Genomic DNA, 26,973 nt, shown 5'->3' on the forward strand with positions numbered 1-26,973 from the left:
GGCCCAAGCTGGCCGAACCAACGGAGAACACATCAAAAGAATGCCCAACACGCAGGCGGCCGTATAAAGCAAACCATAAAGCCGCGTCGGCCAGTCCGAAGTCTTAGGAATCTAGCGCTTCTTAGTCTGCATCTGCCAATAGATGACTTGACTGAGATTCTCTAGCTCGCGTGTTACGCCCCCTTCTGTTTTGGCTAGGAATAAGAGGGCCGGGGCTTCTCGGAGGTAGTGTGGCCGAGTGGTCGAAGGCGCTGGATTTAGGCTCCAGTCTCTGTGGAGGCGTGGGTTCGAATCCCATCACTGCCAGCGAAGCTTTTGTGAAGATGTTGGCTCGGTCCATCCTTGGAAAAGCGCCATGTTGAAAATGTCTGTGGCAAGACCTTGCGTGTACGATGTTGGTGTAGTATCAATGAACGGCAGATGTCCTTGTGGTGGGCTTTTGTTAGACTGATTTCCACATCCTCTGTGTTCACTGGGCGTCTGTTTTATTAATTTTTGTAAAAGATCAGTTGCTTAGTAAATGATCTCAAAAGTTATATTGTTCTCACCAATGCAGTGCGGCACGAGGTTGACCCCAAATATGTCCGCCGATAGAAGAAGAAAAGCAGACACTTTAGCGTCCAAGTGGATAAACTATGCCGTTGCCATTGCAGTGCGAAAGCCGCACGAAGCCGGTAGCGTGGCCGAGCGGTCTAAGGCGCTGGATTAAGGCTCCAGTCTCTTCGGAGGCGTGGGTTCAAATCCCACCGCTGCCAAAGAAGGTTTTGAAGAAGCCACCATCCAAGCTGTTGAGCAGCTTATACTCAACTTGGCGCCCTCTGTTGCTCTTTTCAACAGCAGCAACTTGGAAGAGTCGGCTTGACGTTTCTTCAATTCCTTCAAGTTCTCCAATATTCAAAGGGCGTAGGATGGCCCAAGCTGGCCGAACCAACGGAGAACACATCAAAAGAATGCCCAACACGCAGGCGGCCGTATAAAGCAAACCATAAAGCCGCGTCGGCCAGTCCGAAGTCTTAGGAATCTAGCGCTTCTTTGTCTGCATCTGCCAATAGATGACTTGACTGAGATTCTCTAGCTCGCGTGTTACGCCCCCTTCTGTTTTGGCTAGGAATAAGAGGGCCGGGGCTTCTAGGAGGTACTGTGGCCGAGTGGTCGAAGGCGCTGGATTTAGGCTCCAGTCTCTGTGGAGGCGTGGGTTCGAATCCCACCACTGCCAGCGAAGCTTTTGTGAAGATGTTGGCTCGGTCCATCCTTGGAAAAGCGCCATGTTGAAAATGTCTGTGGCAAGACCTTGCGTGTACGATGTTGGTGTAGTATCAATGAACGGCAGATGTCCTTGTGGTGGGCTTTTGTTAGACTGATTTCCACATCCTCTGTGTTCACTGGGCGTCTGTTTTATTAATTTTTGTAAAAGATCAGTTGCTTAGTAAATGATCTCAAAAGTTATATTGTTCTCACCAATGCAGTGCGGCACGAGGTTGACCCCAAATATGTCCGCCGATAGAAGAAGAAAAGCAGACACTTTAGCGTCCAAGTGGATAAACTATGCCGTTGCCATTGCAGTGCGAAAGCCGCACGAAGCCGGTAGCGTGGCCGAGCGGTCTAAGGCGCTGGATTAAGGCTCCAGTCTCTTCGGAGGCGTGGGTTCAAATCCCACCGCTGCCAAAGAAGGTTTTGAAGAAACCACCATCCAAGCTGTTGAGCAGCTTATACTCAAATTGGCGCCCTCTGTTGCTCTTTTCAACAGCAGCAACTTGGAAGAGTCGGCTTGACGTTTCTTCAATTCCTTCAAGTTCTCCAATATTCAAAGGGCGTAGGATGGCCCAAGCTGGCCGAACCAACGGAGAACACATCAAAAGAATGCCCAACACGCAGGCGGCCGTATAAAGCAAACCATAAAGCCGCGTCGGCCAGTCCGAAGTCTTAGGAATCTAGCGCTTCTTAGTCTGCATCTGCCAATAGATGACTTGACTGAGATTCTCTAGCTCGCGTGTTACGCCCCCTTCTGTTTTGGCTAGGAATAAGAGGGCCGGGGCTTCTCGGAGGTAGTGTGGCCGAGTGGTCGAAGGCGCTGGATTTAGGCTCCAGTCTCTGTGGAGGCGTGGGTTCGAATCCCATCACTGCCAGCGAAGCTTTTGTGAAGATGTTGGCTCGGTCCATCCTTGGAAAAGCGCCATGTTGAAAATGTCTGTGGCAAGACCTTGCGTGTACGATGTTGGTGTAGTATCAATGAACGGCAGATGTCCTTGTGGTGGGCTTTTGTTAGACTGATTTCCACATCCTCTGTGTTCACTGGGCGTCTGTTTTATTAATTTTTGTAAAAGATCAGTTGCTTAGTAAATGATCTCAAAAGTTATATTGTTCTCACCAATGCAGTGCGGCACGAGGTTGACCCCAAATATGTCCGCCGATAGAAGAAGAAAAGCAGACACTTTAGCGTCCAAGTGGATAAACTATGCCGTTGCCATTGCAGTGCGAAAGCCGCACGAAGCCGGTAGCGTGGCCGAGCGGTCTAAGGCGCTGGATTAAGGCTCCAGTCTCTTCGGAGGCGTGGGTTCAAATCCCACCGCTGCCAAAGAAGGTTTTGAAGAAGCCACCATCCAAGCTGTTGAGCAGCTTATACTCAACTTGGCGCCCTCTGTTGCTCTTTTCAACAGCAGCAACTTGGAAGAGTCGGCTTGACGTTTCTTCAATTCCTTCAAGTTCTCCAATATTCAAAGGGCGTAGGATGGCCCAAGCTGGCCGAACCAACGGAGAACACATCAAAAGAATGCCCAACACGCAGGCGGCCGTATAAAGCAAACCATAAAGCCGCGTCGGCCAGTCCGAAGTCTTAGGAATCTAGCGCTTCTTTGTCTGCATCTGCCAATAGATGACTTGACTGAGATTCTCTAGCTCGCGTGTTACGCCCCCTTCTGTTTTGGCTAGGAATAAGAGGGCCGGGGCTTCTAGGAGGTACTGTGGCCGAGTGGTCGAAGGCACTGGATTTAGGCTCCAGTCTCTGTGGAGGCGTGGGTTCGAATCCCACCACTGCCAGCGAAGCTTTTGTGAAGATGTTGGCTCGGTCCATCCTTGGAAAAGCGCCATGTTGAAAATGTCTGTGGCAAGACCTTGCGTGTACGATGTTGGTGTAGTATCAATGAACGGCAGATGTCCTTGTGGTGGGCTTTTGTTAGACTGATTTCCACATCCTCTGTGTTCACTGGGCGTCTGTTTTATTAATTTTTGTAAAAGATCAGTTGCTTAGTAAATGATCTCAAAAGTTATATTGTTCTCACCAATGCAGTGCGGCACGAGGTTGACCCCAAATATGTCCGCCGATAGAAGAAGAAAAGCAGACACTTTAGCGTCCAAGTGGATAAACTATGCCGTTGCCATTGCAGTGCGAAAGCCGCACGAAGCCGGTAGCGTGGCCGAGCGGTCTAAGGCGCTGGATTAAGGCTCCAGTCTCTTCGGAGGCGTGGGTTCAAATCCCACCGCTGCCAAAGAAGGTTTTGAAGAAACCACCATCCAAGCTGTTGAGCAGCTTATACTCAACTTGGCGCCCTCTGTTGCTCTTTTCAACAGCAGCAACTTGGAAGAGTCGGCTTGACGTTTCTTCAATTCCTTCAAGTTCTCCAATATTCAAAGGGCGTAGGATGGCCCAAGCTGGCCGAACCAACGGAGAACACATCAAAAGAATGCCCAACACGCAGGCGGCCGTATAAAGCAAACCATAAAGCCGCGTCGGCCAGTCCGAAGTCTTAGGAATCTAGCGCTTCTTTGTCTGCATCTGCCAATAGATGACTTGACTGAGATTCTCTAGCTCGCGTGTTACGCCCCCTTCTGTTTTGGCTAGGAATAAGAGGGCCGGGGCTTCTCGGAGGTAGTGTGGCAGAGTGGTCGAAGGCGCTGGATTTAGGCTCCAGTCTCTGTGGAGGCGTGGGTTCGAATCCCACCACTGCCAGCGAAGCTTTTGTGAAGATGTTGGCTCGGTCCATCCTTGGAAAAGCGCCATGTTGAAAATGTCTGTGGCAAGACCTTGCGTGTACGATGTTGGTGTAGTATCAATGAACGGCAGATGTCCTTGTGGTGGGCTTTTGTTAGACTGATTTCCACATCCTCTGTGTTCACTGGGCGTCTGTTTTATTAATTTTTGTAAAAGATCAGTTGCTTAGTAAATGATCTCAAAAGTTATATTGTTCTCACCAATGCAGTGCGGCACGAGGTTGACCCCAAATATGTCCGCCGATAGAAGAAGAAAAGCAGACACTTTAGCGTCCAAGTGGATAAACTATGCCGTTGCCATTGCAGTGCGAAAGCCGCACGAAGCCGGTAGCGTGGCCGAGCGGTCTAAGGCGCTGGATTAAGGCTCCAGTCTCTTCGGAGGCGTGGGTTCAAATCCCACCGCTGCCAAAGAAGGTTTTGAAGAAACCACCATCCAAGCTGTTGAGCAGCTTATACTCAAATTGGCGCCCTCTGTTGCTCTTTTCAACAGCAGCAACTTGGAAGAGTCGGCTTGACGTTTCTTCAATTCCTTCAAGTTCTCCAATATTCAAAGGGCGTAGGATGGCCCAAGCTGGCCGAACCAACGGAGAACACATCAAAAGAATGCCCAACACACAGGCGGCCGTATAAAGCAAACCATAAAGCCGCGTCGGCCAGTCCGAAGTCTTAGGAATCTAGCGCTTCTTAGTCTGCATCTGCCAATAGATGACTTGACTGAGATTCTCTAGCTCGCGTGTTACGCCCCCTTCTGTTTTGGCTAGGAATAAGAGGGCCGGGGCTTCTCGGAGGTAGTGTGGCCGAGTGGTCGAAGGCGCTGGATTTAGGCTCCAGTCTCTGTGGAGGCGTGGGTTCGAATCCCATCACTGCCAGCGAAGCTTTTGTGAAGATGTTGGCTCGGTCCATCCTTGGAAAAGCGCCATGTTGAAAATGTCTGTGGCAAGACCTTGCGTGTACGATGTTGGTGTAGTATCAATGAACGGCAGATGTCCTTGTGGTGGGCTTTTGTTAGACTGATTTCCACATCCTCTGTGTTCACTGGGCGTCTGTTTTATTAATTTTTGTAAAAGATCAGTTGCTTAGTAAATGATCTCAAAAGTTATATTGTTCTCACCAATGCAGTGCGGCACGAGGTTGACCCCAAATATGTCCGCCGATAGAAGAAGAAAAGCAGACACTTTAGCGTCCAAGTGGATAAACTATGCCGTTGCCATTGCAGTGCGAAAGCCGCACGAAGCCGGTAGCGTGGCCGAGCGGTCTAAGGCGCTGGATTAAGGCTCCAGTCTCTTCGGAGGCGTGGGTTCAAATCCCACCGCTGCCAAAGAAGGTTTTGAAGAAACCACCATCCAAGCTGTTGAGCAGCTTATACTCAAATTGGCGCCCTCTGTTGCTCTTTTCAACAGCAGCAACTTGGAAGAGTCGGCTTGACGTTTCTTCAATTCCTTCAAGTTCTCCAATATTCAAAGGGCGTAGGATGGCCCAAGCTGGCCGAACCAACGGAGAACACATCAAAAGAATGCCCAACACGCAGGCGGCCGTATAAAGCAAACCATAAAGCCGCGTCGGCCAGTCCGAAGTCTTAGGAATCTAGCGCTTCTTAGTCTGCATCTGCCAATAGATGACTTGACTGAGATTCTCTAGCTCGCGTGTTACGCCCCCTTCTGTTTTGGCTAGGAATAAGAGGGCCGGGGCTTCTCGGAGGTAGTGTGGCCGAGTGGTCGAAGGCGCTGGATTTAGGCTCCAGTCTCTGTGGAGGCGTGGGTTCGAATCCCATCACTGCCAGCGAAGCTTTTGTGAAGATGTTGGCTCGGTCCATCCTTGGAAAAGCGCCATGTTGAAAATGTCTGTGGCAAGACCTTGCGTGTACGATGTTGGTGTAGTATCAATGAACGGCAGATGTCCTTGTGGTGGGCTTTTGTTAGACTGATTTCCACATCCTCTGTGTTCACTGGGCGTCTGTTTTATTAATTTTTGTAAAAGATCAGTTGCTTAGTAAATGATCTCAAAAGTTATATTGTTCTCACCAATGCAGTGCGGCACGAGGTTGACCCCAAATATGTCCGCCGATAGAAGAAGAAAAGCAGACACTTTAGCGTCCAAGTGGATAAACTATGCCGTTGCCATTGCAGTGCGAAAGCCGCACGAAGCCGGTAGCGTGGCCGAGCGGTCTAAGGCGCTGGATTAAGGCTCCAGTCTCTTCGGAGGCGTGGGTTCAAATCCCACCGCTGCCAAAGAAGGTTTTGAAGAAGCCACCATCCAAGCTGTTGAGCAGCTTATACTCAACTTGGCGCCCTCTGTTGCTCTTTTCAACAGCAGCAACTTGGAAGAGTCGGCTTGACGTTTCTTCAATTCCTTCAAGTTCTCCAATATTCAAAGGGCGTAGGATGGCCCAAGCTGGCCGAACCAACGGAGAACACATCAAAAGAATGCCCAACACGCAGGCGGCCGTATAAAGCAAACCATAAAGCCGCGTCGGCCAGTCCGAAGTCTTAGGAATCTAGCGCTTCTTTGTCTGCATCTGCCAATAGATGACTTGACTGAGATTCTCTAGCTCGCGTGTTACGCCCCCTTCTGTTTTGGCTAGGAATAAGAGGGCCGGGGCTTCTAGGAGGTACTGTGGCCGAGTGGTCGAAGGCGCTGGATTTAGGCTCCAGTCTCTGTGGAGGCGTGGGTTCGAATCCCACCACTGCCAGCGAAGCTTTTGTGAAGATGTTGGCTCGGTCCATCCTTGGAAAAGCGCCATGTTGAAAATGTCTGTGGCAAGACCTTGCGTGTACGATGTTGGTGTAGTATCAATGAACGGCAGATGTCCTTGTGGTGGGCTTTTGTTAGACTGATTTCCACATCCTCTGTGTTCACTGGGCGTCTGTTTTATTAATTTTTGTAAAAGATCAGTTGCTTAGTAAATGATCTCAAAAGTTATATTGTTCTCACCAATGCAGTGCGGCACGAGGTTGACCCCAAATATGTCCGCCGATAGAAGAAGAAAAGCAGACACTTTAGCGTCCAAGTGGATAAACTATGCCGTTGCCATTGCAGTGCGAAAGCCGCACGAAGCCGGTAGCGTGGCCGAGCGGTCTAAGGCGCTGGATTAAGGCTCCAGTCTCTTCGGAGGCGTGGGTTCAAATCCCACCGCTGCCAAAGAAGGTTTTGAAGAAACCACCATCCAAGCTGTTGAGCAGCTTATACTCAACTTGGCGCCCTCTGTTGCTCTTTTCAACAGCAGCAACTTGGAAGAGTCGGCTTGACGTTTCTTCAATTCCTTCAAGTTCTCCAATATTCAAAGGGCGTAGGATGGCCCAAGCTGGCCGAACCAACGGAGAACACATCAAAAGAATGCCCAACACGCAGGCGGCCGTATAAAGCAAACCATAAAGCCGCGTCGGCCAGTCCGAAGTCTTAGGAATCTAGCGCTTCTTTGTCTGCATCTGCCAATAGATGACTTGACTGAGATTCTCTAGCTCGCGTGTTACGCCCCCTTCTGTTTTGGCTAGGAATAAGAGGGCCGGGGCTTCTCGGCGGTAGTGTGGCCGAGTGGTCGAAGGCGCTGGATTTAGGCTCCAGTCTCTGTGGAGGCGTGGGTTCGAATCCCACCACTGCCAGCGAAGCTTTTGTGAAGATGTTGGCTCGGTCCATCCTTGGAAAAGCGCCATGTTGAAAATGTCTGTGGCAAGACCTTGCGTGTACGATGTTGGTGTAGTATCAATGAACGGCAGATGTCCTTGTGGTGGGCTTTTGTTAGACTGATTTCCACATCCTCTGTGTTCACTGGGCGTCTGTTTTATTAATTTTTGTAAAAGATCAGTTGCTTAGTAAATGATCTCAAAAGTTATATTGTTCTCACCAATGCAGTGCGGCACGAGGTTGACCCCAAATATGTCCGCCGATAGAAGAAGAAAAGCAGACACTTTAGCGTCCAAGTGGATAAACTATGCCGTTGCCATTGCAGTGCGAAAGCCGCACGAAGCCGGTAGCGTGGCCGAGCGGTCTAAGGCGCTGGATTAAGGCTCCAGTCTCTTCGGAGGCGTGGGTTCAAATCCCACCGCTGCCAAAGAAGGTTTTGAAGAAACCACCATCCAAGCTGTTGAGCAGCTTATACTCAAATTGGCGCCCTCTGTTGCTCTTTTCAACAGCAGCAACTTGGAAGAGTCGGCTTGACGTTTCTTCAATTCCTTCAAGTTCTCCAATATTCAAAGGGCGTAGGATGGCCCAAGCTGGCCGAACCAACGGAGAACACATCAAAAGAATGCCCAACACGCAGGCGGCCGTATAAAGCAAACCATAAAGCCGCGTCGGCCAGTCCGAAGTCTTAGGAATCTAGCGCTTCTTAGTCTGCATCTGCCAATAGATGACTTGACTGAGATTCTCTAGCTCGCGTGTTACGCCCCCTTCTGTTTTGGCTAGGAATAAGAGGGCCGGGGCTTCTCGGAGGTAGTGTGGCCGAGTGGTCGAAGGCGCTGGATTTAGGCTCCAGTCTCTGTGGAGGCGTGGGTTCGAATCCCATCACTGCCAGCGAAGCTTTTGTGAAGATGTTGGCTCGGTCCATCCTTGGAAAAGCGCCATGTTGAAAATGTCTGTGGCAAGACCTTGCGTGTACGATGTTGGTGTAGTATCAATGAACGGCAGATGTCCTTGTGGTGGGCTTTTGTTAGACTGATTTCCACATCCTCTGTGTTCACTGGGCGTCTGTTTTATTAATTTTTGTAAAAGATCAGTTGCTTAGTAAATGATCTCAAAAGTTATATTGTTCTCACCAATGCAGTGCGGCACGAGGTTGACCCCAAATATGTCCGCCGATAGAAGAAGAAAAGCAGACACTTTAGCGTCCAAGTGGATAAACTATGCCGTTGCCATTGCAGTGCGAAAGCCGCACGAAGCCGGTAGCGTGGCCGAGCGGTCTAAGGCGCTGGATTAAGGCTCCAGTCTCTTCGGAGGCGTGGGTTCAAATCCCACCGCTGCCAAAGAAGGTTTTGAAGAAACCACCATCCAAGCTGTTGAGCAGCTTATACTCAAATTGGCGCCCTCTGTTGCTCTTTTCAACAGCAGCAACTTGGAAGAGTCGGCTTGACGTTTCTTCAATTCCTTCAAGTTCTCCAATATTCAAAGGGCGTAGGATGGCCCAAGCTGGCCGAACCAACGGAGAACACATCAAAAGAATGCCCAACACGCAGGCGGCCGTATAAAGCAAACCATAAAGCCGCGTCGGCCAGTCCGAAGTCTTAGGAATCTAGCGCTTCTTAGTCTGCATCTGCCAATAGATGACTTGACTGAGATTCTCTAGCTCGCGTGTTACGCCCCCTTCTGTTTTGGCTAGGAATAAGAGGGCCGGGGCTTCTCGGAGGTAGTGTGGCCGAGTGGTCGAAGGCGCTGGATTTAGGCTCCAGTCTCTGTGGAGGCGTGGGTTCGAATCCCATCACTGCCAGCGAAGCTTTTGTGAAGATGTTGGCTCGGTCCATCCTTGGAAAAGCGCCATGTTGAAAATGTCTGTGGCAAGACCTTGCGTGTACGATGTTGGTGTAGTATCAATGAACGGCAGATGTCCTTGTGGTGGGCTTTTGTTAGACTGATTTCCACATCCTCTGTGTTCACTGGGCGTCTGTTTTATTAATTTTTGTAAAAGATCAGTTGCTTAGTAAATGATCTCAAAAGTTATATTGTTCTCACCAATGCAGTGCGGCACGAGGTTGACCCCAAATATGTCCGCCGATAGAAGAAGAAAAGCAGACACTTTAGCGTCCAAGTGGATAAACTATGCCGTTGCCATTGCAGTGCGAAAGCCGCACGAAGCCGGTAGCGTGGCCGAGCGGTCTAAGGCGCTGGATTAAGGCTCCAGTCTCTTCGGAGGCGTGGGTTCAAATCCCACCGCTGCCAAAGAAGGTTTTGAAGAAACCACCATCCAAGCTGTTGAGCAGCTTATACTCAACTTGGCGCCCTCTGTTGCTCTTTTCAACAGCAGCAACTTGGAAGAGTCGGCTTGACGTTTCTTCAATTCCTTCAAGTTCTCCAATATTCAAAGGGCGTAGGATGGCCCAAGCTGGCCGAACCAACGGAGAACACATCAAAAGAATGCCCAACACGCAGGCGGCCGTATAAAGCAAACCATAAAGCCGCGTCGGCCAGTCCGAAGTCTTAGGAATCTAGCGCTTCTTTGTCTGCATCTGCCAATAGATGACTTGACTGAGATTCTCTAGCTCGCGTGTTACGCCCCCTTCTGTTTTGGCTAGGAATAAGAGGGCCGGGGCTTCTCGGAGGTAGTGTGGCCGAGTGGTCGAAGGCGCTGGATTTAGGCTCCAGTCTCTGTGGAGGCGTGGGTTCGAATCCCACCACTGCCAGCGAAGCTTTTGTGAAGATGTTGGCTCGGTCCATCCTTGGAAAAGCGCCATGTTGAAAATGTCTGTGGCAAGACCTTGCGTGTACGATGTTGGTGTAGTATCAATGAACGGCAGATGTCCTTGTGGTGGGCTTTTGTTAGACTGATTTCCACATCCTCTGTGTTCACTGGGCGTCTGTTTTATTAATTTTTGTAAAAGATCAGTTGCTTAGTAAATGATCTCAAAAGTTATATTGTTCTCACCAATGCAGTGCGGCACGAGGTTGACCCCAAATATGTCCGCCGATAGAAGAAGAAAAGCAGACACTTTAGCGTCCAAGTGGATAAACTATGCCGTTGCCATTGCAGTGCGAAAGCCGCACGAAGCCGGTAGCGTGGCCGAGCGGTCTAAGGCGCTGGATTAAGGCTCCAGTCTCTTCGGAGGCGTGGGTTCAAATCCCACCGCTGCCAAAGAAGGTTTTGAAGAAACCACCATCCAAGCTGTTGAGCAGCTTATACTCAAATTGGCGCCCTCTGTTGCTCTTTTCAACAGCAGCAACTTGGAAGAGTCGGCTTGACGTTTCTTCAATTCCTTCAAGTTCTCCAATATTCAAAGGGCGTAGGATGGCCCAAGCTGGCCGAACCAACGGAGAACACATCAAAAGAATGCCCAACACGCAGGCGGCCGTATAAAGCAAACCATAAAGCCGCGTCGGCCAGTCCGAAGTCTTAGGAATCTAGCGCTTCTTAGTCTGCATCTGCCAATAGATGACTTGACTGAGATTCTCTAGCTCGCGTGTTACGCCCCCTTCTGTTTTGGCTAGGAATAAGAGGGCCGGGGCTTCTCGGAGGTAGTGTGGCCGAGTGGTCGAAGGCGCTGGATTTAGGCTCCAGTCTCTGTGGAGGCGTGGGTTCGAATCCCATCACTGCCAGCGAAGCTTTTGTGAAGATGTTGGCTCGGTCCATCCTTGGAAAAGCGCCATGTTGAAAATGTCTGTGGCAAGACCTTGCGTGTACGATGTTGGTGTAGTATCAATGAACGGCAGATGTCCTTGTGGTGGGCTTTTGTTAGACTGATTTCCACATCCTCTGTGTTCACTGGGCGTCTGTTTTATTAATTTTTGTAAAAGATCAGTTGCTTAGTAAATGATCTCAAAAGTTATATTGTTCTCACCAATGCAGTGCGGCACGAGGTTGACCCCAAATATGTCCGCCGATAGAAGAAGAAAAGCAGACACTTTAGCGTCCAAGTGGATAAACTATGCCGTTGCCATTGCAGTGCGAAAGCCGCACGAAGCCGGTAGCGTGGCCGAGCGGTCTAAGGCGCTGGATTAAGGCTCCAGTCTCTTCGGAGGCGTGGGTTCAAATCCCACCGCTGCCAAAGAAGGTTTTGAAGAAGCCACCATCCAAGCTGTTGAGCAGCTTATACTCAACTTGGCGCCCTCTGTTGCTCTTTTCAACAGCAGCAACTTGGAAGAGTCGGCTTGACGTTTCTTCAATTCCTTCAAGTTCTCCAATATTCAAAGGGCGTAGGATGGCCCAAGCTGGCCGAACCAACGGAGAACACATCAAAAGAATGCCCAACACGCAGGCGGCCGTATAAAGCAAACCATAAAGCCGCGTCGGCCAGTCCGAAGTCTTAGGAATCTAGCGCTTCTTTGTCTGCATCTGCCAATAGATGACTTGACTGAGATTCTCTAGCTCGCGTGTTACGCCCCCTTCTGTTTTGGCTAGGAATAAGAGGGCCGGGGCTTCTAGGAGGTACTGTGGCCGAGTGGTCGAAGGCGCTGGATTTAGGCTCCAGTCTCTGTGGAGGCGTGGGTTCGAATCCCACCACTGCCAGCGAAGCTTTTGTGAAGATGTTGGCTCGGTCCATCCTTGGAAAAGCGCCATGTTGAAAATGTCTGTGGCAAGACCTTGCGTGTACGATGTTGGTGTAGTATCAATGAACGGCAGATGTCCTTGTGGTGGGCTTTTGTTAGACTGATTTCCACATCCTCTGTGTTCACTGGGCGTCTGTTTTATTAATTTTTGTAAAAGATCAGTTGCTTAGTAAATGATCTCAAAAGTTATATTGTTCTCACCAATGCAGTGCGGCACGAGGTTGACCCCAAATATGTCCGCCGATAGAAGAAGAAAAGCAGACACTTTAGCGTCCAAGTGGATAAACTATGCCGTTGCCATTGCAGTGCGAAAGCCGCACGAAGCCGGTAGCGTGGCCGAGCGGTCTAAGGCGCTGGATTAAGGCTCCAGTCTCTTCGGAGGCGTGGGTTCAAATCCCACCGCTGCCAAAGAAGGTTTTGAAGAAACCACCATCCAAGCTGTTGAGCAGCTTATACTCAAATTGGCGCCCTCTGTTGCTCTTTTCAACAGCAGCAACTTGGAAGAGTCGGCTTGACGTTTCTTCAATTCCTTCAAGTTCTCCAATATTCAAAGGGCGTAGGATGGCCCAAGCTGGCCGAACCAACGGAGAACACATCAAAAGAATGCCCAACACGCAGGCGGCCGTATAAAGCAAACCATAAAGCCGCGTCGGCCAGTCCGAAGTCTTAGGAATCTAGCGCTTCTTAGTCTGCATCTGCCAATAGATGACTTGACTGAGATTCTCTAGCTCGCGTGTTACGCCCCCTTCTGTTTTGGCTAGGAATAAGAGGGCCGGGGCTTCTCGGAGGTAGTGTGGCCGAGTGGTCGAAGGCGCTGGATTTAGGCTCCAGTCTCTGTGGAGGCGTGGGTTCGAATCCCATCACTGCCAGCGAAGCTTTTGTGAAGATGTTGGCTCGGTCCATCCTTGGAAAAGCGCCATGTTGAAAATGTCTGTGGCAAGACCTTGCGTGTACGATGTTGGTGTAGTATCAATGAACGGCAGATGTCCTTGTGGTGGGCTTTTGTTAGACTGATTTCCACATCCTCTGTGTTCACTGGGCGTCTGTTTTATTAATTTTTGTAAAAGATCAGTTGCTTAGTAAATGATCTCAAAAGTTATATTGTTCTCACCAATGCAGTGCGGCACGAGGTTGACCCCAAATATGTCCGCCGATAGAAGAAGAAAAGCAGACACTTTAGCGTCCAAGTGGATAAACTATGCCGTTGCCATTGCAGTGCGAAAGCCGCACGAAGCCGGTAGCGTGGCCGAGCGGTCTAAGGCGCTGGATTAAGGCTCCAGTCTCTTCGGAGGCGTGGGTTCAAATCCCACCGCTGCCAAAGAAGGTTTTGAAGAAGCCACCATCCAAGCTGTTGAGCAGCTTATACTCAACTTGGCGCCCTCTGTTGCTCTTTTCAACAGCAGCAACTTGGAAGAGTCGGCTTGACGTTTCTTCAATTCCTTCAAGTTCTCCAATATTCAAAGGGCGTAGGATGGCCCAAGCTGGCCGAACCAACGGAGAACACATCAAAAGAATGCCCAACACGCAGGCGGCCGTATAAAGCAAACCATAAAGCCGCGTCGGCCAGTCCGAAGTCTTAGGAATCTAGCGCTTCTTTGTCTGCATCTGCCAATAGATGACTTGACTGAGATTCTCTAGCTCGCGTGTTACGCCCCCTTCTGTTTTGGCTAGGAATAAGAGGGCCGGGGCTTCTCGGAGGTAGTGTGGCCGAGTGGTCGAAGGCGCTGGATTTAGGCTCCAGTCTCTGTGGAGGCGTGGGTTCGAATCCCACCACTGCCAGCGAAGCTTTTGTGAAGATGTTGGCTCGGTCCATCCTTGGAAAAGCGCCATGTTGAAAATGTCTGTGGCAAGACCTTGCGTGTACGATGTTGGTGTAGTATCAATGAACGGCAGATGTCCTTGTGGTGGGCTTTTGTTAGACTGATTTCCACATCCTCTGTGTTCACTGGGCGTCTGTTTTATTAATTTTTGTAAAAGATCAGTTGCTTAGTAAATGATCTCAAAAGTTATATTGTTCTCACCAATGCAGTGCGGCACGAGGTTGACCCCAAATATGTCCGCCGATAGAAGAAGAAAAGCAGACACTTTAGCGTCCAAGTGGATAAACTATGCCGTTGCCATTGCAGTGCGAAAGCCGCACGAAGCCGGTAGCGTGGCCGAGCGGTCTAAGGCGCTGGATTAAGGCTCCAGTCTCTTCGGAGGCGTGGGTTCAAATCCCACCGCTGCCAAAGAAGGTTTTGAAGAAACCACCATCCAAGCTGTTGAGCAGCTTATACTCAACTTGGCGCCCTCTGTTGCTCTTTTCAACAGCAGCAACTTGGAAGAGTCGGCTTGACGTTTCTTCAATTCCTTCAAGTTCTCCAATATTCAAAGGGCGTAGGATGGCCCAAGCTGGCCGAACCAACGGAGATCACATCAAAAGAATGCCCAACACGCAGGCGGCCGTATAAAGCAAACCATAAAGCCGCGTCGGCCAGTCCGAAGTCTTAGGAATCTAGCGCTTCTTTGTCTGCATCTGCCAATAGATGACTTGACTGAGATTCTCTAGCTCGCGTGTTACGCCCCCTTCTGTTTTGGCTAGGAATAAGAGGGCCGGGGCTTCTCGGAGGTAGTGTGGCCGAGTGGTCGAAGGCGCTGGATTTAGGCTCCAGTCTCTGTGGAGGCGTGGGTTCGAATCCCACCACTGCCAGCGAAGCTTTTGTGAAGATGTTGGCTCGGTCCATCCTTGGAAAAGCGCCATGTTGAAAATGTCTGTGGCAAGACCTTGCGTGTACGATGTTGGTGTAGTATCAATGAACGGCAGATGTCCTTGTGGTGGGCTTTTGTTAGACTGATTTCCACATCCTCTGTGTTCACTGGGCGTCTGTTTTATTAATTTTTGTAAAAGATCAGTTGCTTAGTAAATGATCTCAAAAGTTATATTGTTCTCACCAATGCAGTGCGGCACGAGGTTGACCCCAAATATGTCCGCCGATAGAAGAAGAAAAGCAGACACTTTAGCGTCCAAGTGGATAAACTATGCCGTTGCCATTGCAGTGCGAAAGCCGCACGAAGCCGGTAGCGTGGCCGAGCGGTCTAAGGCGCTGGATTAAGGCTCCAGTCTCTTCGGAGGCGTGGGTTCAAATCCCACCGCTGCCAAAGAAGGTTTTGAAGAAACCACCATCCAAGCTGTTGAGCAGCTTATACTCAACTTGGCGCCCTCTGTTGCTCTTTTCAACAGCAGCAACTTGGAAGAGTCGGCTTGACGTTTCTTCAATTCCTTCAAGTTCTCCAATATTCAAAGGGCGTAGGATGGCCCAAGCTGGCCGAACCAACGGAGATCACATCAAAAGAATGCCCAACACGCAGGCGGCCGTATAAAGCAAACCATAAAGCCGCGTCGGCCAGTCCGAAGTCTTAGGAATCTAGCGCTTCTTTGTCTGCATCTGCCAATAGATGACTTGACTGAGATTCTCTAGCTCGCGTGTTACGCCCCCTTCTGTTTTGGCTAGGAATAAGAGGGCCGGGGCTTCTCGGAGGTAGTGTGGCCGAGTGGTCGAAGGCGCTGGATTTAGGCTCCAGTCTCTGTGGAGGCGTGGGTTCGAATCCCACCACTGCCAGCGAAGCTTTTGTGAAGATGTTGGCTCGGTCCATCCTTGGAAAAGCGCCATGTTGAAAATGTCTGTGGCAAGACCTTGCGTGTACGATGTTGGTGTAGTATCAATGAACGGCAGATGTCCTTGTGGTGGGCTTTTGTTAGACTGATTTCCACATCCTCTGTGTTCACTGGGCGTCTGTTTTATTAATTTTTGTAAAAGATCAGTTGCTTAGTAAATGATCTCAAAAGTTATATTGTTCTCACCAATGCAGTGCGGCACGAGGTTGACCCCAAATATGTCCGCCGATAGAAGAAGAAAAGCAGACACTTTAGCGTCCAAGTGGATAAACTATGCCATTGCCATTGCAGTGCGAAAGCCGTACGAAGCCGGTAGCGTGGCCGAGCGGTCTAAGGCGCTGGATTAAGGCTCCAGTCTCTTCGGAGGCGTGGGTTCAAATCCCACCGCTGCCAAAGAAGGTTTTGAAGAAACCACCATCCAAGCTGTTGAGCAGCTTATACTCAAATTGGCGCCCTCTGTTGCTCTTTTCAACAGCAGCAACTTGGAAGAGTCGGCTTGACGTTTCTTCAATTCCTTCAAGTTCTCCAATATTCAAAGGGCGTAGGATGGCCCAAGCTGGCCGAACCAACGGAGAACACATCAAAAGAATGCCCAACACGCAGGCGGCCGTATAAAGCAAACCATAAAGCCGCGTCGGCCAGTCCGAAGTCTTAGGAATCTAGCGCTTCTTAGTCTGCATCTGCCAATAGATGACTTGACTGAGATTCTCTAGCTCGCGTGTTACGCCCCCTTCTGTTTTGGCTAGGAATAAGAGGGCCGGGGCTTCTCGGAGGTAGTGTGGCCGAGTGGTCGAAGGCGCTGGATTTAGGCTCCAGTCTCTGTGGAGGCGTGGGTTCGAATCCCACCACTGCCAGTGAAGCTTTTGTGAAGATGTTGGCTCGGTCCATCCTTGGAAAAGCGCCATGTTGAAAATGTCTGTGGCAAGACCTTGCGTGTACGATGTTGGTGTAGTATCAATGAACGGCAGATGTCCTTGTGGTGGGCTTTTGTTAGACTGATTTCCACATCCTCTGTGTTCACTGGGCGTCTGTTTTATTAATTTTTGTAAAAGATCAGTTGCTTAGTAAATGATCTCAAAAGTTATATTGTTCTCACCAATGCAGTGCGGCACGAGGTTGACCCCAAATATGTCCGCCGATAGAAGAAGAAAAGCAGACACTTTAGCGTCCAAGTGGATAAACTATGCCGTTGCCATTGCAGTGCGAAAGCCGCACGAAGCCGGTAGCGTGGCCGAGCGGTCTAAGGCGCTGGATTAAGGCTCCAGTCTCTTCGGAGGCGTGGGTTCAAATCCCACCGCTGCCAAAGAAGGTTTTGAAGAAGCCACCATCCAAGCTGTTGAGCAGCTTATACTCAACTTGGCGCCCTCTGTTGCTCTTTTCAACAGCAGCAACTTGGAAGAGTCGGCTTGACGTTTCTTCAATTCCTTCAAGTTCTCCAATATTCAAAGGGCGTAGGATGGCCCAAGCTGGCCGAACCAACGGAGAACACATCAAAAGAATGCCCAACACGCAGGCGGCCGTATAAAGCAAACCATAAAGCCGCGTCGGCCAGTCCGAAGTCTTAGGAATCTAGCGCTTCTTTGTCTGCATCTGCCAATAGATGACTTGACTGAGATTCTCTAGCTCGCGTGTTACGCCCCCTTCTGTTTTGGCTAGGAATAAGAGGGCCGGGGCTTCTAGGAGGTAGTGTGGCCGAGTGGTCGAAGGCGCTGGATTTAGGCTCCAGTCTCTGTGGAGGCGTGGGTTCGAATCCCACCACTGCCAGCGAAGCTTTTGTGAAGATGTTGGCTCGGTCCATCCTTGGAAAAGCGCCATGTTGAAAATGTCTGTGGCAAGACCTTGCGTGTACGATGTTGGTGTAGTATCAATGAACGGCAGATGTCCTTGTGGTGGGCTTTTGTTAGACTGATTTCCACATCCTCTGTGTTCACTGGGCGTCTGTTTTATTAATTTTTGTAAAAGATCAGTTGCTTAGTAAATGATCTCAAAAGTTATATTGTTCTCACCAATGCAGTGCGGCACGAGGTTGACCCCAAATATGTCCGCCGATAGAAGAAGAAAAGCAGACACTTTAGCGTCCAAGTGGATAAACTATGCCGTTGCCATTGCAGTGCGAAAGCCGCACGAAGCCGGTAGCGTGGCCGAGCGGTCTAAGGCGCTGGATTAAGGCTCCAGTCTCTTCGGAGGCGTGGGTTCAAATCCCACCGCTGCCAAAGAAGGTTTTGAAGAAGCCACCATCCAAGCTGTTGAGCAGCTTATACTCAACTTGGTGCCCTCTGTTGCTCTTTTCAACAGCAGCAACTTGGAAGAGTCGGCTTGACGTTTCTTCAATTCCTTCAAGTTCTCCAATATTCAAAGGGCGTAGGATGGCCCAAGCTGGCCGAACCAACGGAGAACACATCAAAAGAATGCCCAACACGCAGGCGGCCGTATAAAGCAAACCATAAAGCCGCGTCGGCCAGTCCGAAGTCTTAGGAATCTAGCGCTTCTTTGTCTGCATCTGCCAATAGATGACTTGACTGAGATTCTCTAGCTCGCGTGTTACGCCCCCTTCTGTTTTGGCTAGGAATAAGAGGGCCGGGGCTTCTAGGAGGTAGTGTGGCCGAGTGGTCGAAGGCGCTGGATTTAGGCTCCAGTCTCTGTGGAGGCGTGGGTTCGAATCCCACCACTGCCAGCGAAGCTTTTGTGAAGATGTTGGCTCGGTCCATCCTTGGAAAAGCGCCATGTTGAAAATGTCTGTGGCAAGACCTTGCGTGTACGATGTTGGTGTAGTATCAATGAACGGCAGATGTCCTTGTGGTGGGCTTTTGTTAGACTGATTTCCACATCCTCTGTGTTCACTGGGCGTCTGTTTTATTAATTTTTGTAAAAGATCAGTTGCTTAGTAAATGATCTCAAAAGTTATATTGTTCTCACCAATGCAGTGCGGCACGAGGTTGACCCCAAATATGTCCGCCGATAGAAGAAGAAAAGCAGACACTTTAGCGTCCAAGTGGATAAACTATGCCGTTGCCATTGCAGTGCGAAAGCCGCACAAAGCCGGTAGCGTGGCCGAGCGGTCTAAGGCGCTGGATTAAGGCTCCAGTCTCTTCGGAGGCGTGGGTTCAAATCCCACCGCTGCCAAAGAAGGTTTTGAAGAAACCACCATCCAAGCTGTTGAGCAGCTTATACTCAACTTGGCGCCCTCTGTTGCTCTTTTCAACAGCAGCAACTTGGAAGAGTCGGCTTGACGTTTCTTCAATTCCTTCAAGTTCTCCAATATTCAAAGGGCGTAGGATGGCCCAAGCTGGCCGAACCAACGGAGATCACATCAAAAGAATGCCCAACACGCAGGCGGCCGTATAAAGCAAACCATAAAGCCGCGTCGGCCAGTCCGAAGTCTTAGGAATCTAGCGCTTCTTTGTCTGCATCTGCCAATAGATGACTTGACTGAGATTCTCTAGCTCGCGTGTTACGCCCCCTTCTGTTTTGGCTAGGAATAAGAGGGCCGGGGCTTCTCGGAGGTAGTGTGGCCGAGTGGTCGAAGGCGCTGGATTTAGGCTCCAGTCTCTGTGGAGGCGTGGGTTCGAATCCCACCACTGCCAGCGAAGCTTTTGTGAAGATGTTGGCTCGGTCCATCCTTGGAAAAGCGCCATGTTGAAAATGTCTGTGGCAAGACCTTGCGTGTACGATGTTGGTGTAGTATCAATGAACGGCAGATGTCCTTGTGGTGGGCTTTTGTTAGACTGATTTCCACATCCTCTGTGTTCACTGGGCGTCTGTTTTATTAATTTTTGTAAAAGATCAGTTGCTTAGTAAATGATCTCAAAAGTTATATTGTTCTCACCAATGCAGTGCGGCACGAGGTTGACCCCAAATATGTCCGCCGATAGAAGAAGAAAAGCAGACACTTTAGCGTCCAAGTGGATAAACTATGCCGTTGCCATTGCAGTGCGAAAGCCGCACGAAGCCGGTAGCGTGGCCGAGCGGTCTAAGGCGCTGGATTAAGGCTCCAGTCTCTTCGGAGGCGTGGGTTCAAATCCCACCGCTGCCAAAGAAGGTTTTGAAGAAGCCACCATCCAAGCTGTTGAGCAGCTTATACTCAACTTGGCGCCCTCTGTTGCTCTTTTCAACAGCAGCAACTTGGAAGAGTCGGCTTGACGTTTCTTCAATTCCTTCAAGTTCTCCAATATTCAAAGGGCGTAGGATGGCCCAAGCTGGCCGAACCAACGGAGAACACATCAAAAGAATGCCCAACACGCAGGCGGCCGTATAAAGCAAACCATAAAGCCGCGTCGGCCAGTCCGAAGTCTTAGGAATCTAGCGCTTCTTTGTCTGCATCTGCCAATAGATGACTTGACTGAGATTCTCTAGCTCGCGTGTTACGCCCCCTTCTGTTTTGGCTAGGAATAAGAGGGCCGGGGCTTCTAGGAGGTAGTGTGGCCGAGTGGTCGAAGGCGCTGGATTTAGGCTCCAGTCTCTGTGGAGGCGTGGGTTCGAATCCCACCACTGCCAGCGAAGCTTTTGTGAAGATGTTGGCTCGGTCCATCCTTGGAAAAGCGCCATGTTGAAAATGTCTGTGGCAAGACCTTGCGTGTACGATGTTGGTGTAGTATCAATGAACGGCAGATGTCCTTGTGGTGGGCTTTTGTTAGACTGATTTCCACATCCTCTGTGTTCACTGGGCGTCTGTTTTATTAATTTTTGTAAAAGATCAGTTGCTTAGTAAATGATCTCAAAAGTTATATTGTTCTCACCAATGCAGTGCGGCACGAGGTTGACCCCAAATATGTCCGCCGATAGAAGAAGAAAAGCAGACACTTTAGCGTCCAAGTGGATAAACTATGCCGTTGCCATTGCAGTGCGAAAGCCGCACGAAGCCGGTAGCGTGGCCGAGCGGTCTAAGGCGCTGGATTAAGGCTCCAGTCTCTTCGGAGGCGTGGGTTCAAATCCCACCGCTGCCAAAGAAGGTTTTGAAGAAACCACCATCCAAGCTGTTGAGCAGCTTATACTCAACTTGGCGCCCTCTGTTGCTCTTTTCAACAGCAGCAACTTGGAAGAGTCGGATTGACGTTTCTTCAATTCCTTCAAGTTCTCCAATATTCAAAGGGCGTAGGATGGCCCAAGCTGGCCGAACCAACGGAGATCACATCAAAAGAATGCCCAACACGCAGGCGGCCGTATAAAGCAAACCATAAAGCCGCGTCGGCCAGTCCGAAGTCTTAGGAATCTAGCGCTTCTTTGTCTGCATCTGCCAATAGATGACTTGACTGAGATTCTCTAGCTCGCGTGTTACGCCCCCTTCTGTTTTGGCTAGGAATAAGAGGGCCGGGGCTTCTCGGAGGTAGTGTGGCCGAGTGGTCGAAGGCGCTGGATTTAGGCTCCAGTCTCTGTGGAGGCGTGGGTTCGAATCCCACCACTGCCAGCGAAGCTTTTGTGAAGATGTTGGCTCGGTCCATCCTTGGAAAAGCGCCATGTTGAAAATGTCTGTGGCAAGACCTTGCGTGTACGATGTTGGTGTAGTATCAATGAACGGCAGATGTCCTTGTGGTGGGCTTTTGTTAGACTGATTTCCACATCCTCTGTGTTCACTGGGCGTCTGTTTTATTAATTTTTGTAAAAGATCAGTTGCTTAGTAAATGATCTCAAAAGTTATATTGTTCTCACCAATGCAGTGCGGCACGAGGTTGACCCCAAATATGTCCGCCGATAGAAGAAGAAAAGCAGACACTTTAGCGTCCAAGTGGATAAACTATGCCGTTGCCATTGCAGTGCGAAAGCCGCACAAAGCCGGTAGCGTGGCCGAGCGGTCTAAGGCGCTGGATTAAGGCTCCAGTCTCTTCGGAGGCGTGGGTTCAAATCCCACCGCTGCCAAAGAAGGTTTTGAAGAAACCACCATCCAAGCTGTTGAGCAGCTTATACTCAACTTGGCGCCCTCTGTTGCTCTTTTCAACAGCAGCAACTTGGAAGAGTCGGCTTGACGTTTCTTCAATTCCTTCAAGTTCTCCAATATTCAAAGGGCGTAGGATGGCCCAAGCTGGCCGAACCAACGGAGAACACATCAAAAGAATGCCCAACACGCAGGCGGCCGTATAAAGCAAACCATAAAGCCGCGTCGGCCAGTCCGAAGTCTTAGGAATCTAGCGCTTCTTTGTCTGCATCTGCCAATAGATGACTTGACTGAGATTCTCTAGCTCGCGTGTTACGCCCCCTTCTGTTTTGGCTAGGAATAAGAGGGCCGGGGCTTCTAGGAGGTAGTGTGGCCGAGTGGTCGAAGGCGCTGGATTTAGGCTCCAGTCTCTGTGGAGGCGTGGGTTCGAATCCCACCACTGCCAGCGAAGCTTTTGTGAAGATGTTGGCTCGGTCCATCCTTGGAAAAGCGCCATGTTGAAAATGTCTGTGGCAAGACCTTGCGTGTACGATGTTGGTGTAGTATCAATGAACGGCAGATGTCCTTGTGGTGGGCTTTTGTTAGACTGATTTCCACATCCTCTGTGTTCACTGGGCGTCTGTTTTATTAATTTTTGTAAAAGATCAGTTGCTTAGTAAATGATCTCAAAAGTTATATTGTTCTCACCAATGCAGTGCGGCACGAGGTTGACCCCAAATATGTCCGCCGATAGAAGAAGAAAAGCAGACACTTTAGCGTCCAAGTGGATAAACTATGCCGTTGCCATTGCAGTGCGAAAGCCGCACGAAGCCGGTAGCGTGGCCGAGCGGTCTAAGGCGCTGGATTAAGGCTCCAGTCTCTTCGGAGGCGTGGGTTCAAATCCCACCGCTGCCAAAGAAGGTTTTGAAGAAACCACCATCCAAGCTGTTGAGCAGCTTATACTCAACTTGGCGCCCTCTGTTGCTCTTTTCAACAGCAGCAACTTGGAAGAGTCGGATTGACGTTTCTTCAATTCCTTCAAGTTCTCCAATATTCAAAGGGCGTAGGATGGCCCAAGCTGGCCGAACCAACGGAGATCACATCAAAAGAATGCCCAACACGCAGGCGGCCGTATAAAGCAAACCATAAAGCCGCGTCGGCCAGTCCGAAGTCTTAGGAATCTAGCGCTTCTTTGTCTGCATCTGCCAATAGATGACTTGACTGAGATTCTCTAGCTCGCGTGTTACGCCCCCTTCTGTTTTGGCTAGGAATAAGAGGGCCGGGGCTTCTCGGAGGTAGTGTGGCCGAGTGGTCGAAGGCGCTGGATTTAGGCTCCAGTCTCTGTGGAGGCGTGGGTTCGAATCCCACCACTGCCAGCGAAGCTTTTGTGAAGATGTTGGCTCGGTCCATCCTTGGAAAAGCGCCATGTTGAAAATGTCTGTGGCAAGACCTTGCGTGTACGATGTTGGTGTAGTATCAATGAACGGCAGATGTCCTTGTGGTGGGCTTTTGTTAGACTGATTTTCACATCCTCTGTGTTCACTGGGCGTCTGTTTTATTAATTTTTGTAAAAGATCAGTTGCTTAGTAAATGATCTCAAAAGTTATATTGTTCTCACCAATGCAGTGCGGCACGAGGTTGACCCCAAATATGTCCGCCGATAGAAGAAGAAAAGCAGACACTTTAGCGACCAAGTGGATAAACTATGCCGTTGCCATTGCAGTGCGAAAGCCTCTTCGGAGGCGTGGGTTCAAATCCCACCGCTGCCAAAGAAGGTTTTGAAGAAACCACCATCCAAGCTGTTGAGCAGCTTATACTCAACTTGGCGCCCTCTGTTGCTCTTTTCAACAGCAGCAACTTGGAAGAGTCAGCTTGACGTTTCTTCAATTCCTTCAAGTTCTCCAATATTCAAAGGGCGTAGGATGGCCCAAGCTGGCCGAACCAACGGAGAACACATCAAAAGAATGCCCAACACGCAGGCGGCCGTATAAAGCAAACCATAAAGCCGCGTCGGCCAGTCCGAAGTCTTAGGAATCTAGCGCTTCTTTGTCTGCATCTGCCAATAGATGACTTGACTGAGATTCTCTAGCTCGCGTGTTACGCCCCCTTCTGTTTTGGCTAGGAATAAGAGGGCCGGGGCTTCTAGGAGGTAGTGTGGCCGAGTGGTCGAAGGCGCTGGATTTAGGCTCCAGTCTCTGTGGAGGCGTGGGTTCGAATCCCACCACTGCCAGCGAAGCTTTTGTGAAGATGTTGGCTCGGTCCATCCTTGGAAAAGCGCCATGTTGAAAATGTCTGTGGCAAGACCTTGCGTGTACGATGTTGGTGTAGTATCAATGAACGGCAGATGTCCTTGTGGTGGGCTTTTGTTAGACTGATTTCCACATCCTCTGTGTTCACTGGGCGTCTGTTTTATTAATTTTTGTAAAAGATCAGTTGCTTAGTAAATGATCTCAAAAGTTATATTGTTCTCACCAATGCAGTGCGGCACGAGGTTGACCCCAAATATGTCCGCCGATAGAAGAAGAAAAGCAGACACTTTAGCGTCCAAGTGGATAAACTATGACGTTGCCATTGCAGTGCGAAAGCCACACGAAGCCGGTAGCGTGGCCGAGCGGTCTAAGGCGCTGGATTAAGGCTCCAGTCTCTTCGGAGGCGTGGGTTCAAATCCCACCGCTGCCAAAGAAGGTTTTGAAGAAACCACCATCCAAGCTGTTGAGCAGCTTATACTCAAATTGGCGCCCTCTGTTGCTCTTTTCAACAGCAGCAACTTGGAAGAGTCGGCTTGACGTTTCTTCAATTCCTTCAAGTTCTCCAATATTCAAAGGGCGTAGGATGGCCCAAGCTGGCCGAACCAACGGAGAACACATCAAAAGAATGCCCAACACGCAGGCGGCCGTATAAAGCAAACCATAAAGCCGCGTCGGCCAGTCCGAAGTCTTAGGAATCTAGCGCTTCTTTGTCTGCATCTGCCAATAGATGACTTGACTGAGATTCTCTAGCTCGCGTGTTACGCCCCCTTCTGTTTTGGCTAGGAATAAGAGGGCCGGGGCTTCTAGGAGGTAGTGTGGCCGAGTGGTCGAAGGCGCTGAATTTAGGCTCCAGTCTCTGTGGAGGCGTGGGTTCGAATCCCACCACTGCCAGCGAAGCTTTTGTGAAGATGTTGGCTCGGTCCATCCTTGGAAAAGCGCCATGTTGAAAATGTCTGTGGCAAGACCTTGCGTGTACGATGTTGGTGTAGTATCAATGAACGGCAGATGTCCTTGTGGTGGGCTTTTGTTAGACTGATTTCCACATCCTCTGTGTTCACTGGGCGTCTGTTTTATTAATTTTTGTAAAAGATCAGTTGCTTAGTAAATGATCTCAAAAGTTATATTGTTCTCACCAATGCAGTGCGGCACGAGGTTGACCCCAAATATGTCCGCCGATAGAAGAAGAAAAGCAGACACTTTAGCGTCCAAGTGGATAAACTATGACGTTGCCATTGCAGTGCGAAAGCCGCACGAAGCCGGTAGCGTGGCCGAGCGGTCTAAGGCGCTGGATTAAGGCTCCAGTCTCTTCGGAGGCGTGGGTTCAAATCCCACCGCTGCCAAAGAAGATTTTGAAGAAACCACCATCCAAGCTGTTGAGCAGCTTATACTCAAATTGGCGCCCTCTGTTGCTCTTTTCAACAGCAGCAACTTGGAAGAGTCGGCTTGACGTTTCTTCAATTCCTTCAAGTTCTCCAATATTCAAAGGGCGTAGGATGGCCCAAGCTGGCCGAACCAACGGAGAACACATCAAAAGAATGCCCAACACGCAGGCGGCCGTATAAAGCAAACCATAAAGCCGCGTCGGCCAGTCCGAAGTCTTAGGAATCTAGCGCTTCTTTGTCTGCATCTGCCAATAGATGACTTGACTGAGATTCTCTAGCTCGCGTGTTACGCCCCCTTCTGTTTTGGCTAGGAATAAGAGGGCCGGGGCTTCTCGGAGGTAGTGTGGCCGAGTGGTCGAAGGCGCTGGATTTAGGCTCCAGTCTCTGTGGAGGCGTGGGTTCGAATCCCACCACTGCCAGCGAAGCTTTTGTGAAGATGTTGGCTCGGTCCATCCTTGGAAAAGCGCCATGTTGAAAATGTCTGTGGCAAGACCTTGCGTGTACGATGTTGGTGTAGTATCAATGAACGGCAGATGTCCTTGTGGTGGGCTTTTGTTAGACTGATTTCCACATCCTCTGTGTTCACTGGGCGTCTGTTTTATTAATTTTTGTAAAAGATCAGTTGCTTAGTAAATGATCTCAAAATTTATATTGTTCTCACCAATGCAGTGCGGCACGAGGTTGACCCCAAATATGTCCGCCGATAGAAGAAGAAAAGCAGACACTTTAGCGTCCAAGTGGATAAACTATGCCGTTGCCATTGCAGTGCGAAAGCCGCACGAAGCCGGTAGCGTGGCCGAGCGGTCTAAGGCGCTGGATTAAGGCTCCAGTCTCTTCGGAGGCGTGGGTTCAAATCCCACCGCTGCCAAAGAAGGTTTTGAAGAAACCACCATCCAAGCTGTTGAGCAGCTTATACTCAACTTGGCGCCCTCTGTTGCTCTTTTCAACAGCAGCAACTTGGAAGAGTCGGCTTGACGTTTCTTCAATTCCTTCAAGTTCTCCAATATTCAAAGGGCGTAGGATGGCCCAAGCTGGCCGAACCAACGGAGAACACATCAAAAGAATGCCCAACACGCAGGCGGCCGTATAAAGCAAACCATAAAGCCGCGTCGGCCAGTCCGAAGTCTTAGGAATCTAGCGCTTCTTTGTCTGCATCTGCCAATAGATGACTTGACTGAGATTCTCTAGCTCGCGTGTTACGCCCCCTTCTGTTTTGGCTAGGAATAAGAGGGCCGGGGCTTCTCGGAGGTAGTGTGGCCGAGTGGTCGAAGGCGCTGGATTTAGGCTCCAGTCTCTGTGGAGGCGTGGGTTCGAATCCCACCACTGCCAGCGAAGCTTTTGTGAAGATGTTGGCTCGGTCCATCCTTGGAAAAGCGCCATGTTGAAAATGTCTGTGGCAAGACCTTGCGTGTACGATGTTGGTGTAGTATCAATGAACGGCAGATGTCCTTGTGGTGGGCTTTTGTTAGACTGATTTCCACATCCTCTGTGTTCACTGGGCGTCTGTTTTATTAATTTTTGTAAAAGATCAGTTGCTTAGTAAATGATCTCAAAAGTTATATTGTTCTCACCAATGCAGTGCGGCACGAGGTTGACCCCAAATATGTCCGCCGATAGAAGAAGAAAAGCAGACACTTTAGCGTCCAAGTGGATAAACTATGC

General features: G+C 49.9%; 44 non-coding genes across 44 annotated transcripts; all 44 read left to right on the forward strand.

The window, feature by feature from the left end:
* The first annotated feature begins 673 nt into the window (after positions 1 to 673).
* Positions 674 to 755, forward strand: trnal-aag (transfer RNA leucine (anticodon AAG)). The gene has a single exon. It is a non-coding gene; the product is annotated as a tRNA-Leu (tRNA).
* An 828-nt stretch (positions 756 to 1,583) lies between these two features.
* trnal-aag (transfer RNA leucine (anticodon AAG)) lies at positions 1,584 to 1,665 on the forward strand. The gene has a single exon. It is a non-coding gene; the product is annotated as a tRNA-Leu (tRNA).
* Positions 1,666 to 2,493: 828 nt separating this feature from the next.
* trnal-aag (transfer RNA leucine (anticodon AAG)) lies at positions 2,494 to 2,575 on the forward strand. Its single transcript has one exon. It is a non-coding gene; the product is annotated as a tRNA-Leu (tRNA).
* An 828-nt stretch (positions 2,576 to 3,403) lies between these two features.
* On the forward strand, positions 3,404 to 3,485 carry trnal-aag (transfer RNA leucine (anticodon AAG)). The gene has a single exon. It is a non-coding gene; the product is annotated as a tRNA-Leu (tRNA).
* Positions 3,486 to 4,313: 828 nt separating this feature from the next.
* On the forward strand, positions 4,314 to 4,395 carry trnal-aag (transfer RNA leucine (anticodon AAG)). The gene has a single exon. It is a non-coding gene; the product is annotated as a tRNA-Leu (tRNA).
* An 828-nt stretch (positions 4,396 to 5,223) lies between these two features.
* trnal-aag (transfer RNA leucine (anticodon AAG)) lies at positions 5,224 to 5,305 on the forward strand. Its single transcript has one exon. It is a non-coding gene; the product is annotated as a tRNA-Leu (tRNA).
* Positions 5,306 to 6,133: 828 nt separating this feature from the next.
* trnal-aag (transfer RNA leucine (anticodon AAG)) lies at positions 6,134 to 6,215 on the forward strand. The gene has a single exon. It is a non-coding gene; the product is annotated as a tRNA-Leu (tRNA).
* An 828-nt stretch (positions 6,216 to 7,043) lies between these two features.
* On the forward strand, positions 7,044 to 7,125 carry trnal-aag (transfer RNA leucine (anticodon AAG)). The gene has a single exon. It is a non-coding gene; the product is annotated as a tRNA-Leu (tRNA).
* Positions 7,126 to 7,504: 379 nt separating this feature from the next.
* Positions 7,505 to 7,586, forward strand: trnal-uag (transfer RNA leucine (anticodon UAG)). The gene has a single exon. It is a non-coding gene; the product is annotated as a tRNA-Leu (tRNA).
* Positions 7,587 to 7,953: 367 nt separating this feature from the next.
* trnal-aag (transfer RNA leucine (anticodon AAG)) lies at positions 7,954 to 8,035 on the forward strand. Its single transcript has one exon. It is a non-coding gene; the product is annotated as a tRNA-Leu (tRNA).
* An 828-nt stretch (positions 8,036 to 8,863) lies between these two features.
* Positions 8,864 to 8,945, forward strand: trnal-aag (transfer RNA leucine (anticodon AAG)). Its single transcript has one exon. It is a non-coding gene; the product is annotated as a tRNA-Leu (tRNA).
* Positions 8,946 to 9,773: 828 nt separating this feature from the next.
* trnal-aag (transfer RNA leucine (anticodon AAG)) lies at positions 9,774 to 9,855 on the forward strand. The gene has a single exon. It is a non-coding gene; the product is annotated as a tRNA-Leu (tRNA).
* A 379-nt stretch (positions 9,856 to 10,234) lies between these two features.
* On the forward strand, positions 10,235 to 10,316 carry trnal-uag (transfer RNA leucine (anticodon UAG)). Its single transcript has one exon. It is a non-coding gene; the product is annotated as a tRNA-Leu (tRNA).
* Positions 10,317 to 10,683: 367 nt separating this feature from the next.
* Positions 10,684 to 10,765, forward strand: trnal-aag (transfer RNA leucine (anticodon AAG)). Its single transcript has one exon. It is a non-coding gene; the product is annotated as a tRNA-Leu (tRNA).
* An 828-nt stretch (positions 10,766 to 11,593) lies between these two features.
* On the forward strand, positions 11,594 to 11,675 carry trnal-aag (transfer RNA leucine (anticodon AAG)). The gene has a single exon. It is a non-coding gene; the product is annotated as a tRNA-Leu (tRNA).
* Positions 11,676 to 12,503: 828 nt separating this feature from the next.
* On the forward strand, positions 12,504 to 12,585 carry trnal-aag (transfer RNA leucine (anticodon AAG)). The gene has a single exon. It is a non-coding gene; the product is annotated as a tRNA-Leu (tRNA).
* Positions 12,586 to 13,413: 828 nt separating this feature from the next.
* trnal-aag (transfer RNA leucine (anticodon AAG)) lies at positions 13,414 to 13,495 on the forward strand. Its single transcript has one exon. It is a non-coding gene; the product is annotated as a tRNA-Leu (tRNA).
* Positions 13,496 to 13,874: 379 nt separating this feature from the next.
* On the forward strand, positions 13,875 to 13,956 carry trnal-uag (transfer RNA leucine (anticodon UAG)). Its single transcript has one exon. It is a non-coding gene; the product is annotated as a tRNA-Leu (tRNA).
* A 367-nt stretch (positions 13,957 to 14,323) lies between these two features.
* trnal-aag (transfer RNA leucine (anticodon AAG)) lies at positions 14,324 to 14,405 on the forward strand. Its single transcript has one exon. It is a non-coding gene; the product is annotated as a tRNA-Leu (tRNA).
* Positions 14,406 to 14,784: 379 nt separating this feature from the next.
* Positions 14,785 to 14,866, forward strand: trnal-uag (transfer RNA leucine (anticodon UAG)). The gene has a single exon. It is a non-coding gene; the product is annotated as a tRNA-Leu (tRNA).
* A 367-nt stretch (positions 14,867 to 15,233) lies between these two features.
* On the forward strand, positions 15,234 to 15,315 carry trnal-aag (transfer RNA leucine (anticodon AAG)). The gene has a single exon. It is a non-coding gene; the product is annotated as a tRNA-Leu (tRNA).
* A 379-nt stretch (positions 15,316 to 15,694) lies between these two features.
* Positions 15,695 to 15,776, forward strand: trnal-uag (transfer RNA leucine (anticodon UAG)). Its single transcript has one exon. It is a non-coding gene; the product is annotated as a tRNA-Leu (tRNA).
* A 367-nt stretch (positions 15,777 to 16,143) lies between these two features.
* On the forward strand, positions 16,144 to 16,225 carry trnal-aag (transfer RNA leucine (anticodon AAG)). The gene has a single exon. It is a non-coding gene; the product is annotated as a tRNA-Leu (tRNA).
* Positions 16,226 to 16,604: 379 nt separating this feature from the next.
* trnal-uag (transfer RNA leucine (anticodon UAG)) lies at positions 16,605 to 16,686 on the forward strand. The gene has a single exon. It is a non-coding gene; the product is annotated as a tRNA-Leu (tRNA).
* Positions 16,687 to 17,053: 367 nt separating this feature from the next.
* Positions 17,054 to 17,135, forward strand: trnal-aag (transfer RNA leucine (anticodon AAG)). The gene has a single exon. It is a non-coding gene; the product is annotated as a tRNA-Leu (tRNA).
* A 379-nt stretch (positions 17,136 to 17,514) lies between these two features.
* On the forward strand, positions 17,515 to 17,596 carry trnal-uag (transfer RNA leucine (anticodon UAG)). The gene has a single exon. It is a non-coding gene; the product is annotated as a tRNA-Leu (tRNA).
* Positions 17,597 to 17,963: 367 nt separating this feature from the next.
* Positions 17,964 to 18,045, forward strand: trnal-aag (transfer RNA leucine (anticodon AAG)). Its single transcript has one exon. It is a non-coding gene; the product is annotated as a tRNA-Leu (tRNA).
* A 379-nt stretch (positions 18,046 to 18,424) lies between these two features.
* Positions 18,425 to 18,506, forward strand: trnal-uag (transfer RNA leucine (anticodon UAG)). The gene has a single exon. It is a non-coding gene; the product is annotated as a tRNA-Leu (tRNA).
* A 367-nt stretch (positions 18,507 to 18,873) lies between these two features.
* Positions 18,874 to 18,955, forward strand: trnal-aag (transfer RNA leucine (anticodon AAG)). The gene has a single exon. It is a non-coding gene; the product is annotated as a tRNA-Leu (tRNA).
* Positions 18,956 to 19,334: 379 nt separating this feature from the next.
* On the forward strand, positions 19,335 to 19,416 carry trnal-uag (transfer RNA leucine (anticodon UAG)). The gene has a single exon. It is a non-coding gene; the product is annotated as a tRNA-Leu (tRNA).
* A 367-nt stretch (positions 19,417 to 19,783) lies between these two features.
* On the forward strand, positions 19,784 to 19,865 carry trnal-aag (transfer RNA leucine (anticodon AAG)). Its single transcript has one exon. It is a non-coding gene; the product is annotated as a tRNA-Leu (tRNA).
* A 379-nt stretch (positions 19,866 to 20,244) lies between these two features.
* On the forward strand, positions 20,245 to 20,326 carry trnal-uag (transfer RNA leucine (anticodon UAG)). Its single transcript has one exon. It is a non-coding gene; the product is annotated as a tRNA-Leu (tRNA).
* Positions 20,327 to 20,693: 367 nt separating this feature from the next.
* trnal-aag (transfer RNA leucine (anticodon AAG)) lies at positions 20,694 to 20,775 on the forward strand. Its single transcript has one exon. It is a non-coding gene; the product is annotated as a tRNA-Leu (tRNA).
* Positions 20,776 to 21,154: 379 nt separating this feature from the next.
* Positions 21,155 to 21,236, forward strand: trnal-uag (transfer RNA leucine (anticodon UAG)). The gene has a single exon. It is a non-coding gene; the product is annotated as a tRNA-Leu (tRNA).
* Positions 21,237 to 21,603: 367 nt separating this feature from the next.
* trnal-aag (transfer RNA leucine (anticodon AAG)) lies at positions 21,604 to 21,685 on the forward strand. The gene has a single exon. It is a non-coding gene; the product is annotated as a tRNA-Leu (tRNA).
* Positions 21,686 to 22,064: 379 nt separating this feature from the next.
* trnal-uag (transfer RNA leucine (anticodon UAG)) lies at positions 22,065 to 22,146 on the forward strand. The gene has a single exon. It is a non-coding gene; the product is annotated as a tRNA-Leu (tRNA).
* A 367-nt stretch (positions 22,147 to 22,513) lies between these two features.
* On the forward strand, positions 22,514 to 22,595 carry trnal-aag (transfer RNA leucine (anticodon AAG)). Its single transcript has one exon. It is a non-coding gene; the product is annotated as a tRNA-Leu (tRNA).
* Positions 22,596 to 22,974: 379 nt separating this feature from the next.
* Positions 22,975 to 23,056, forward strand: trnal-uag (transfer RNA leucine (anticodon UAG)). The gene has a single exon. It is a non-coding gene; the product is annotated as a tRNA-Leu (tRNA).
* A 772-nt stretch (positions 23,057 to 23,828) lies between these two features.
* On the forward strand, positions 23,829 to 23,910 carry trnal-uag (transfer RNA leucine (anticodon UAG)). Its single transcript has one exon. It is a non-coding gene; the product is annotated as a tRNA-Leu (tRNA).
* Positions 23,911 to 24,277: 367 nt separating this feature from the next.
* trnal-aag (transfer RNA leucine (anticodon AAG)) lies at positions 24,278 to 24,359 on the forward strand. The gene has a single exon. It is a non-coding gene; the product is annotated as a tRNA-Leu (tRNA).
* Positions 24,360 to 25,187: 828 nt separating this feature from the next.
* On the forward strand, positions 25,188 to 25,269 carry trnal-aag (transfer RNA leucine (anticodon AAG)). Its single transcript has one exon. It is a non-coding gene; the product is annotated as a tRNA-Leu (tRNA).
* Positions 25,270 to 25,648: 379 nt separating this feature from the next.
* trnal-uag (transfer RNA leucine (anticodon UAG)) lies at positions 25,649 to 25,730 on the forward strand. The gene has a single exon. It is a non-coding gene; the product is annotated as a tRNA-Leu (tRNA).
* Positions 25,731 to 26,097: 367 nt separating this feature from the next.
* Positions 26,098 to 26,179, forward strand: trnal-aag (transfer RNA leucine (anticodon AAG)). Its single transcript has one exon. It is a non-coding gene; the product is annotated as a tRNA-Leu (tRNA).
* Positions 26,180 to 26,558: 379 nt separating this feature from the next.
* On the forward strand, positions 26,559 to 26,640 carry trnal-uag (transfer RNA leucine (anticodon UAG)). The gene has a single exon. It is a non-coding gene; the product is annotated as a tRNA-Leu (tRNA).
* Positions 26,641 to 26,973: the final 333 nt, after the last annotated feature.

The sequence above is a fragment of the Hoplias malabaricus genome, chromosome 3, assembly GCF_029633855.1.
Source record: "Hoplias malabaricus isolate fHopMal1 chromosome 3, fHopMal1.hap1, whole genome shotgun sequence".
Classification (NCBI taxonomy): Eukaryota; Metazoa; Chordata; class Actinopteri; order Characiformes; family Erythrinidae; genus Hoplias; species Hoplias malabaricus.